This window comes from Coenobita brevimanus, chromosome 77 (assembly GCF_032717465.1).
Source record: "Coenobita brevimanus isolate Jiangsu-jjx chromosome 77, ASM3271746v2, whole genome shotgun sequence".
Classification (NCBI taxonomy): Eukaryota; Metazoa; Arthropoda; class Malacostraca; order Decapoda; family Coenobitidae; genus Coenobita; species Coenobita brevimanus.
In genome coordinates this window covers 6,633,387-6,644,487 of record NC_137030.1, presented here as the reverse complement: position 1 = coordinate 6,644,487, position 11,101 = coordinate 6,633,387, and positions in this window count along the sequence as shown.

Genomic DNA, 11,101 nt, shown 5'->3' with positions numbered 1-11,101 from the left:
CAGCACAAAGAAGCAGATAAGAAAATACAGAAATGGTTCAATACAGAATGTAACAAATCAAAAGAAAGAAGAGATTTGCTGTGGAATAGATACAGAAGACACAATTGTGAAAGGGAGTATAATAATTACAAACAGACAAGAAACGACTATACAAGAATAAGGAGGGAAGCCCAAAAACAGTTTGAGGAGGATATAATAAATAAAAGTAGTGATCAACCAAAGCTGTTTTACAGCTATATCAGAAGCAAAACCAAAGTAAAAGATATAATACAATCCATTACGGACGAGGGAATCACTTATACACAAGAGAAAGATATTTGTGAAGCACTAAATAAGAATTTCCAATTAGTTTTTACAGAAGAAAAAAATTTTGAGAGGGACTATGTGGAACACGCATGTCCACACATACTACCAGATATACAAATAGCAGAAAAAGTAATACAGGAGGAGTTAAGTAGATTAGACAGAGGAAAAGCAAGTGGTCCTGATGAAATTTCATGTTGGGTATTACGAGAACGTGCAAAAGAGTTAAGTAAACCATTATTTTTAATTTTCAAGAAATCCTTGAGTCAAGGTAAACTACCTGATATTTGGAAAAAAGCAAATATTGTCCCCTTATTCAAGAAAGGAAATAGACAAAATCCATTCAACTACCGACCAGTAACACTGACCAGTGTTGTAAGCAAGGTACTGTATTAGAAAAACTTATAAGAAAAGCTTGGGTAAATCATCTAGAAGAACACAGTATGATAACAGAAAGACAGTTTGGTTTCAGAAAAGGAAAATCATGTGTTACTAATCTGTTGAGCTACTATGACAGAGTAACAAACACAATACAGGAAAGGGAAGGAAGGGTGGACAGTATCTATTTAGATTTCAAGAAAGCTTTTGACACAGTACCACACCAAAGACTTTTATGGAAACTGTACCATCAAGGAGGAATTCGAGGCAAACTGTTTTGTTGGATGCAAGACTTTCTCATAAAAAGAGAAATGAGGACAGTACTAAGAGGAAACTACTCATCATGGAAAGAAGTGACTAGTGGAGTACCACAGGGTTCAGTGCTGGCACCAATCATGTTTTTAGTGTATATAAATGATATAAACAGTAACACTGGAAATGAGAGATATCTGAATATGTTTGCAGATGATGCAAAAATACAAAGGAGAATTACTAACACAGACTCTTGTAAATAGATACAAGAAGAATTAAATAAACTTCATGAATGGAGTAGTACATGGCAAATGGAATTCAATGTGGACAAGTGTCATGTAATCAAGTTTGGTAAAAGTGGAAAAAGACCTGATTGGGATTATAAGTTAGGAAATAAAACCCTATACACATCAGAAAGAGAGAAAGACCTAGGTGTGATTATCAATAACAGACTATCTCCGGATGACCACATCAGCGAGAAGGTACGGAACATGTATACACTGCTTGCAAATATGAGAATAGCATTCACATACATAAATGAAGACATGCTAAGAAGGATAATAACATCATTCATTAGACCAACCCTGGAATATGCATCAGTAGTCTGGAGTCCTCATCTCAAAAAGCATATAGACAAGATTGAAAAAGTTCAAAGGGCCACTACAAGATGGATACCAAGCTTAAGGGACCTAAGCTACGAAGAAAGACTAAATAAACTGAATCTACCAACACTACAGGAGAGAAGGAAAAGAGGTGACATGATAATGCTATATAAGTGCATATCAGGAAAGGAGAAAATAGACATAAATGATTACTTAACATATGGAGAAGCATCAGCAAGAGGACACTGCAAAAAACTGCATAAGAAGAGAGGTGATAAAGACGTAGGGAAATTCAGTTTCCCAAACAGAGCAATTGATCAATGGAATGCACTACCGAATGAAATAGTGTGTGCCAAAACAATTCACAAATTTAAGGATATGTACGATAAATATGGTTTAAGACACGGGACAGTACGAGCTTGACTCATTCCTGTAAAGATACAATTAGTTAAGAACACACACACACACACACACACAAAAAAGAGAACTACTTTATGTCTCAATGGCATGCCAAATGGACCACACCCCCACACACCATTCAAGCCCCTGGAATCCTGAAAGCTCTACACAGGCATAACTATCCACACATATGCACTTCATGAAACCCATCAGATAATCCATCCAACATCTTTCAAGTTAAACAAATGCTGTCAACCCTCATGTACTCTCTCATACAAAACTCATCCAATCATCTTTTGATCTATTCCAATCATCTCTTACCTACTCAGCAAAAAATCAAACATATACCAAAATGTGATACTAGTCCCTGGTCTAAATAAATCTACACTATCTATCTATCAATAGCTAGATGCCTCAATTCCATAAGGGGTGGTTACAAACAAATCTCCTCCATGCTGCCCTGTCCCTGCCATTTCGATGCCCTTCCCTCAAACAACATCCCCCTCTCTCATAAACCTCACTACTCCTCCATCTCATCCTCGGTCTCCCCCTCCCTCTCCCTCAACTCTCTATTCCAAATAAGGAGGATGGTAGACTATAGGAGAAAGGTAATTTCTGGTTTTCCATCCAGATGGACTTGGGAACACTGCATTAACAAAAAACAGTCACCATTGAACACTTACCAGAGAGTACAGGCAGATGGTTAATATGACCGTAATTTGGCTGTTGGCAGCTAGTGGGTTTTAATTTGGCAGTTGGTTGGTATTAATGAGGCAACTGGTTGGTATTAATTTGGCGTTCTTCTTCCCTTTTCCACCTGTCTGTAGGCAGTTTCTGCAGCTGAGTCAACTAAAACACCTGAAATATATATTACACATTAGTCCTTTCCTTCCAAGCCTTGATTAATAAAATTATCTGGATGGTAGCTAGATCATCATCTGGGAACAACAGTTAAATTACATGTCAATACTAAGTGCAAAAGTGTCTTTCAAAATGCCTATCTATCTATTGCCAGGTGCTTTTCCCATAAGGGGCAGCCACAAACAAACTACCTCTATGTCGCCCTGTCCCCCACCATTTCACTGACCTGCTCCCAACTCACACATCCCTTCTCTCATATACCTCTCAACTCCATCCCTCCATCACATCCTTGGCATCCCCCTCCCTCTCCTCCACTCCACCTCACTCACATACACTCTCCTCATCAGTTTCTCACTCTCCATCCTCTCCATGTGGCCAAACCACCTCACTGTTTTTCTCCTAACACTTTCTTTCACATCCACATTCACACCACAATGCTCCTTCACTTCCTCATTTGTCAGTCTGTCTCTCCATTTAACTCCACATGCTCCTCTCAAATAACTCATTTCCACTGCTCTCGCTCTTGACTTGTGCCCCTCCAGCAACGTGCATGCATCACTTCCATAAGTTAGAGTTGGTATCTCAATACTGTCATGCAGCGAATTTTTCACTTCCATGCTCACTTCCCTGTTTCTTATCACTGCTCTCAAAGAACAAGCAACCTTTCTTCCTTGTTGTACCCTTTCAAACACTTCACCCTCCAAACTTCCATCCTTATTCATCACACTACCCAAGTACTTAAATGCATTCACATTTTCCATTTCCTCCTCATCCAACCTCACTGTACATTCAGTGACTTCATTTCTCTCGAAGGACATAACTTTATTCTTCCCTACATTAACCTTTAGATTTCATTTCTCACACACTCTCCCAAACTCATTTACCAAGCTTTGCAGCTACCCTTCATCTTCACTTAACAACACAATATCATTCGCAAACAACAGTACAGGGAGTTTCCAAACATTGCCCTCTCTCCTTAGGGCCACTCCAACGTCCACTGCCCTACCTTGTATCTCTTTTATAACTCCATCCGTATACAGGTTGAACAATCATGGAGATATAACACATCCCTGTTTCAATCCAACCTTCAAAGAGAAAAATTCACTCAGTTCGCTCTCCACACGCACTGCTGCCTTAGCACCCTCATATATACGCTTCACGGAAATCAACAACTTTCCATTTACTCCATGTATATCTTAATACTTTCCATAATCCCTGCCTATTCACCCTATCATATGCTTTCTCCAAATCCATGAAGGCCACATACAACTTCTTTCCTTTCTCTAGAAGCTTTTCCACTAAAGACTTAAGCATGACTATCTGATCTACACAACCTCTTCCCTTCCTAAAACCTCCCTGTTCTTCTCCAACTAATTCCTCTGTTATTTCCCTAACTCTGTCAATAAGTATCCTACCATTTACTTTTCCTATTACACTAAGAAAACAAATGCCCCTATGACTGCCACATACCTCTTTTTCCCTTTTTCCTTTGTACAGGGAAATAATTATACCTGACTTCCAATCATCCGGGACTCTGCCTTCCTCCCAGGCCAATCTGCACATCTTCCACATCCATTCTACTACTATCTCTCCCCCATGCTTTGGCATTTCACCACACACTCCATCAATTCCAGGGGCTTTCCCCATTTTGACTTTCTTCATCGTATCCACAACTTCCATCCTATTGCTTTCTTCCTCTCTTCTCACATCCCTCCTCCCAGTCATTCCCCAGTCACTTATACCCACATTACTTTCATTCTCTATGTTCAACAATTTCTTAAAGTGATCTCTCAATCTGCTCACTTTTTCTCCCTCCTCCACAAGCAATCTACCATTTTTATCTTTCACTCCCCAATTAACTTCTTTATCACCCTGTCTAACTCTCTTTATCTCTTTCCAGAACATTTTCTTACATTCCCTCCACTTTACACTCAAATTCCTTCCAAATTCCTCCACTCTCTTCTTATTCTCTCTCTCATTAATCTTTTCTCCTTTCTCTTCCTCTCTACAAATAACTCTCCCTTCTGTCACTCAACTTCCTCCACACCTATTTCTCATCCGCTCACTATATGTTTTCTTCTTTTAAGCCACAGCCTGTCTCACTGCTTTTTTCCAGCATGCTGTTCCTTGCACCCCCATTCATCTCTTCACCCTACACACCACCTCACATCCTGCAAAGATTTCTTCTGTGAATATCTTGCACCCACTTTCCACACACCCCATCTGCTACAAATCATATTTACCCAATCACTCCTCCACATTCTCTTGTGTTCTGACTTTTATAATATAATAATAATAATAAAAAAAATAAAAAAATGTCTGCAGTTTACCAATTTATATGCTGGATGAACCTGGAGTGACAAGAACAAAATCCACATACAGTATACAGTGCACTGGCTACAGTTAACATACTACAGGGGAAAAATATTTTCACCATATGCTGAATTAATCTGCCTTTTGGTACAAAGAAAGAAATCAGACAACCACATTCAGGACTAAACCTAGCACTCTTGAATAGAAAACAAGAAAAAAAAAAAGGGAGTGAGGGGTGATTCCTGGCAGATTTAACCCTTAATGCAATGAAGGCATTAAAAAGGTAAATCAAATAAAAATACTCATCTTTTTTTACTTACTTTAATCACCAAACAATAATACAGGCATGTGCAAGTGCAATATGATTGCATCATATTTACAAAGGCTCCAACGTGCTTGCATGCATCGGCCTTGGAAACCCAATGGTGGCTCTCCATGCTGCTTGATCTCTGGCAGTCTCCCTGTTCAGTCCCTTATCCCTGAGGTCACACTCTATGATCTCATCCCAGGTCTTTTTGGCTCAATCGGTAGAGAGGTGGCCTGCAGTCCTAGCGGACCCAGGTTCAAATTCCGGCTGGGGCAGGGAACAGTTTAAGGATTTGAATTTCATTAAATCAGGCTTTACTGATCTACCAGAAGACCCGCCGACATGTCGTAAAAATACCCCCGCTAATACCAATACACCAGTTCTGTATGAGACAGCCCTAGCATGTATTCAATATGGACGGTGGGTGTTAGCGCCGAAGTGGTGAGATGTAGAGGTGTATGGTATGTAGGAGGACTGCTGGGCCTTGATAGCAGGCTGTGAAGCTTATGCCCAGAGTCGGACCAAAAAAAAAAAAAAAAAAACTACCCCCGACATTCACACTTCTTGCTTTCCGCACCCAACTGTCATTTTTTATCCTCTCAACATACACATACCATCTCAATCTACCAATCCTAATCACAATAATGTTTTCCCGTATATTTTTATGCCTTACCTCCTGTTGCAACTTTAATCAACTTATGAAAAAAAAAATCTCAAATTATACATGACATGGTGAACATACAAAAACTTAAAAAAAAAAAAAAAAAAAATCTATATTTCTTCCTAAATACATACAGAACTGACCATCTATTTGATATCTCCTTGCTGGGTATTGTTTAGCCAACTATTGCTGGTGTGTTTGTACATTAATTATCTTTTTTTTTTCTTTTTTTTTTTAGTTATCTATACCCTGAAAATTTGCACACAAAAAATGAGGTTCATTTGTGGAACACTAGAGGGTTACAGTAGTCCTTAGCTTTAGCTCATCTGATGTCTGTCTACCTATCTATTGCAAGATGCCTTAATCCCACAAGGGGTGACCATAAACAAATTTCCATGTTGCCCTGTCTTCTGCTATTTGGGTGATCTTTCTCTACCTCACTCCCTACTGTATCATATATCCTTCCACTCCATCCCTCCATCTCATCCTTGGTCTCCCTCCCCTGCTCTCCCCCTCCACCTGACTCTCATACACTCTTCTAGTCTGTCTTATTCTCCATCCTTTCCACTTAGATAAACCATCTCTAAGTATTTCTCTTAACACTTTCAGTCACAAAAGATTTTTCCAAATGAGTCACACCAGATACTGAGTAGATTTTTCAACAACTTCACCAACAGTTTGGTTTTTATGTGTGCTGATTACTTCTGCATAAATATAAGTTTTTTTGCTTTCATTTTATAATTCTGACACTTTATTTCTTTATATCTATCTATCTATCTATATACCTAGGCTGCTTCCCCCAAGGAAAGGGAGGTAGCCGAGACAGGACGACTCACTCTCCATTTACTCATCCATTCAAACACATTCATTTGCATCTTAGCCCCAAAGGGGAGAACGGACAGATCCTCACCGCACCACACCGCACAAGGGTCAACTGGGCAATGCAATCAGTGACATCCGCAGCAGGGCCCGACAGCAGAACTGGTTTACCCCTGCCACATCATAAGAGACCCATCCCCTTACCCGCACCTGACCTGACTAGCTGATCTTTATATATGACAGTATATTGCAACACAGATGATGTGCCACACAACAGACTCAATGAAATTATCTTCAATGGGAGTTTCATTTATGACACTGTGTTTAAGCAAAGCTGATGGAAAATGTGAGGCAGCAGATTGTCAAAAGGAATAGGGAAGTCAGCCTGGGGGAAGGGACATAGAGATAAAACTGCTGCTTGACAGTATTATGATCCCCACTCTATCAAAGTGAAGCTTGACCTTACCTTGTGACACCCTGTGGAGATCTCAACCACTCTGCCTCTGCTACACATAGTGCCCCCACATCCATCACTTTCTTGCATAATTATGTACTCTGGTCTGTTGTTGTGAAGCTTAGTAGAGTATGCAGGATGTTGTGATGTGTCTTCAATATTCTGCAGGAAATTCTGGTGTGTCTTCAGTATTCTGTAGGAAGTGGTGGTGTCTTTGATTTTCTGTAGGTTGCTGAACAGCTTGAGCCCTGCTATGGTGAAGCTGTTGATCCCTAGGGTCCTGATGTTTTGGCAATTTGTTTTGAATCCTTTGATGTGGCAGGATCTTCCCCTCTCACTACGGAACTGTTATTCAAGCTTGGGTAGCATCAGATTCCTCCACAGGGTTAACATCCTCATCTCATTCCTGGTGGCAGGACACAAGTCATGGGTGGTAGCAGTAGAAAAGAGTGTAAAAAGGGTTATTTGAGAGAAGCACATGGAATTACATGGAAAAACAGAATGACAATTGAGAAGTAAAGATGCATTGCGGTATTGATGTGGATGTGACTGAAAGTGTTTAAGAGGAATACTTTGAGATGCTTTGGCCATATGGAGAGGATGGAGATTGAGACTGACTAGGGGAATGTATGTGAGTGAAGTCAACAGGCAAACTAAGGATAAGATGGTGGGATGGCATGGTGAGATATACTAGAGGAGGAGTTGTGAGTTCAGGGTAGGTCAGCCAAATGGCAGAGGACAGAGTGACATGGAGGAGATTTGACTGTGGCCACCCCTTGAGGGACTAACCTTACATTTTGCAACTGTGTAAGCTCTTCTTTGTTGAAGGTGTATATGAGTGATTATTTAGTACACAGCTTCTCCCTGTCCATGAAAAATTTTCAGATTCACACATTAAAAAAGAATTATTTCCCTACCTTTTATCCTTCTGCTTCCCCCATCCCTCCCCTACCTGATGGTGCAGAGGGTGGGAAAGAGCCTTCCTTTTGTCTATCTTTTTCCCACATGTTTGTTAGATATTTGTAGTCTCACATCTCCCCCCCCTTTTTTTTTTCCTCAACAGATAACCTTATTATATGGTGATAAGCCCCCTGTTATTTGTGCTTCATGTCCTGTATAAACTTACTCATAAGTTCTTACTTAATTCTCCATTCATTCTCAAAGACGTACAACAGGTGCTCATTCATTTAATTTCATCACCAACCAGACACTCCATTCACTAGTACACAGCTCTCTTACAGCCCATTTTTACTATCACCCATGGAACTCTATCAAATGCCTTCTCCAAATTCCCAACCATCATCCAGTCGCTTGATGTAGTCCTGCCTACTTCTTCCTTCCTCTTTCTCATTCTATCTCTGTGTGTCCTCTCTTCCTACTTCTCCCCTTCCATCCTGTCACTTTTTATTACTCTTCCAGTTCAGGTTGCCCTACACTGTGTGATAAACCTAATGGTTTCCCGTAACTAAGAAAACTGTTTACAATGCTGGGTGGTAACCATATACAGTACTCAGATAATGGGGTGATGTGGAGTCTGCTATGATGCCTGTTAACTGGAGTCCAACCAGGATCCAAACCTCTACAATATTCCCCTCTCCTTGCTGTGGTGAGGCACTGTTAGCTGCCAGTAAACATCTGTCCACTGTACGGGATGGCCCTGCAGAGGAGGCTGCTTGCCTGTAGTTGACGGGTCTGCTCAGCCAGACAAGTGGGCATGATAACAACACAAGCAATTTTTTATTTTTTTAGGCATTTCTTCTGCAGCTGTTGGACAATGAATATTCCTTTACACTCACCTTCTCCCATGCCATGTTCTCAATGACACTTTCCATAATATCAAATTTCTCACCTAACAGCTGCAACACATTAAGTACACACAAAAAAGTATCTTTACACAGGTGACTGAATTTCACAATAAGTGTTGCTACTGTTCATATTTTCTTCCTAAGGCAAAGAATTCTGAATGATAGTTTATATCACAAGTTGCAAAAACCTCATGCTTTCTGAGGTGTTGATGATATAGCAGGCATACTGATACATGAAAATCAGAGAATATTATTAAATGGTTCATCCACCATTTCAACATGTAAAGATAATTTTTAACTGTGTGAAGAATCATACATTCTCCTTAATCTGTGATAGCACTGGTTCAGCATCACTAAGCCCCTCCCCGTTTTAGTCAAATCCCTCATTCAGCTTCTCTTTGGGACTCTCCTCCCCAGATTCATTTCCCCAAAAAATTCAATCCACAGCAGTTCCGGTTCAACTGTTAGACTTTTTAGGAAGAGAGGACACCTGTAGCCTTTTGGATGGAGTGTATGAAATTTATTTTCCTAAAACATGGTTAGGTAGATGAGAAAGTAGACTGACAGATGAATATATGAATAGGTTGATGGATAGATGGACTGATAGACAAACACACACAGAGAGACAGTCTTATATTGCAATGCTCCTCTTTGTAACTTGGATCTTTGAGCCTGTGACAAGCTTTTCATAAAGCATCCTGGGATACAAGGGCACTATATACTGTATATCATCTGGGTAACCACACTGAACTCCCCTAAGTACTCATTTTGCCTTTTATATCTCTTTCTATCTCTGTCTCTTCCTGGTGCTAAAAGGCTGGCAGCTTCATACCAGCAGTGTTAACCACTCTGCTACCCATGCAGGAACAATGCATTGAAGGGGTTAAGGGTGGGCCAACATGTGCCCCTGACAGCATTACATAAAGAAAAAAAGAAAGTAAAATAAAAAGGGGACATGGTGATGGGAATAAATGATTACAGGGGCAAAGGTATGACAGGAGAGTGACAGAAATAGTATAAAGGACTGATTTGTGATAGAATGGTGTGGATTTTTTTTATGCAAGGAAGAAGGAATCAAGGGCTAAAAGCTCCAAGAAAAAAAAAAAAAAAAAGCAAGACAACAGAGTCAAATTCAAGATATGTTCCATTTTGAGATGCTTGGACACATTGCTTTTAAAAGATGAGAGGGATGCTTTCATGGGATGGCACTCTATAACTAACTGACTCCACTGCCTGGTAATACAAACATCCCTCAACTCCCTACCTATTTCCCTGAAAGGAGGACCGCTTCAGCCTGTAGTCAACTGGGTGCACATTTCAGATGAACCTGGGTCTACAACTACTACCATAACTACTGATAGGCTCTGGCAAACAGCTTATTTCAGTATACAGGACATAATTATCCACTTGTGCTATTTATGTGCACTTTTTCCATACCAAAAAGAACAAATACTGATGAAGAAGACACACTTACTTTCCCCTTTACTGTCTCTGCTAGCCATAGGTAGATCAAGAGGGGAGGGAAATGCTTCAAACTGTACTGATGTACTGTAGTGTGTTATACCTGTTGTTTCTATATAATTTTCAGATACTTTGTGATCAAGTGCATTTAAGTGCTGCCAAAGGTTGTGCTGTGGCACACAAGGGTCTTCTTCCCAAGGGTGGTTGGGGTTCATCATCATCATCATCATCATCATCATCAATCATCATCATCATCATCATCATCATCTCTGACCCTCCAAGACAGGGTAGGGCCATGACAGAAGTGCCTCCAGGCTACCTTCTCCTCACATCTTTCTCACTCTCTCAAACACTCCTCTCCCTTTTCCCACTCCTTCTTCAATGTACTGTTCCATTCTTCTTCCACATCACATATGGTCTGCCTCTACCAACATCACTCTCTATATCACTTTTACACACTTTCTTTGGTACCCAGTCTATGTGCAT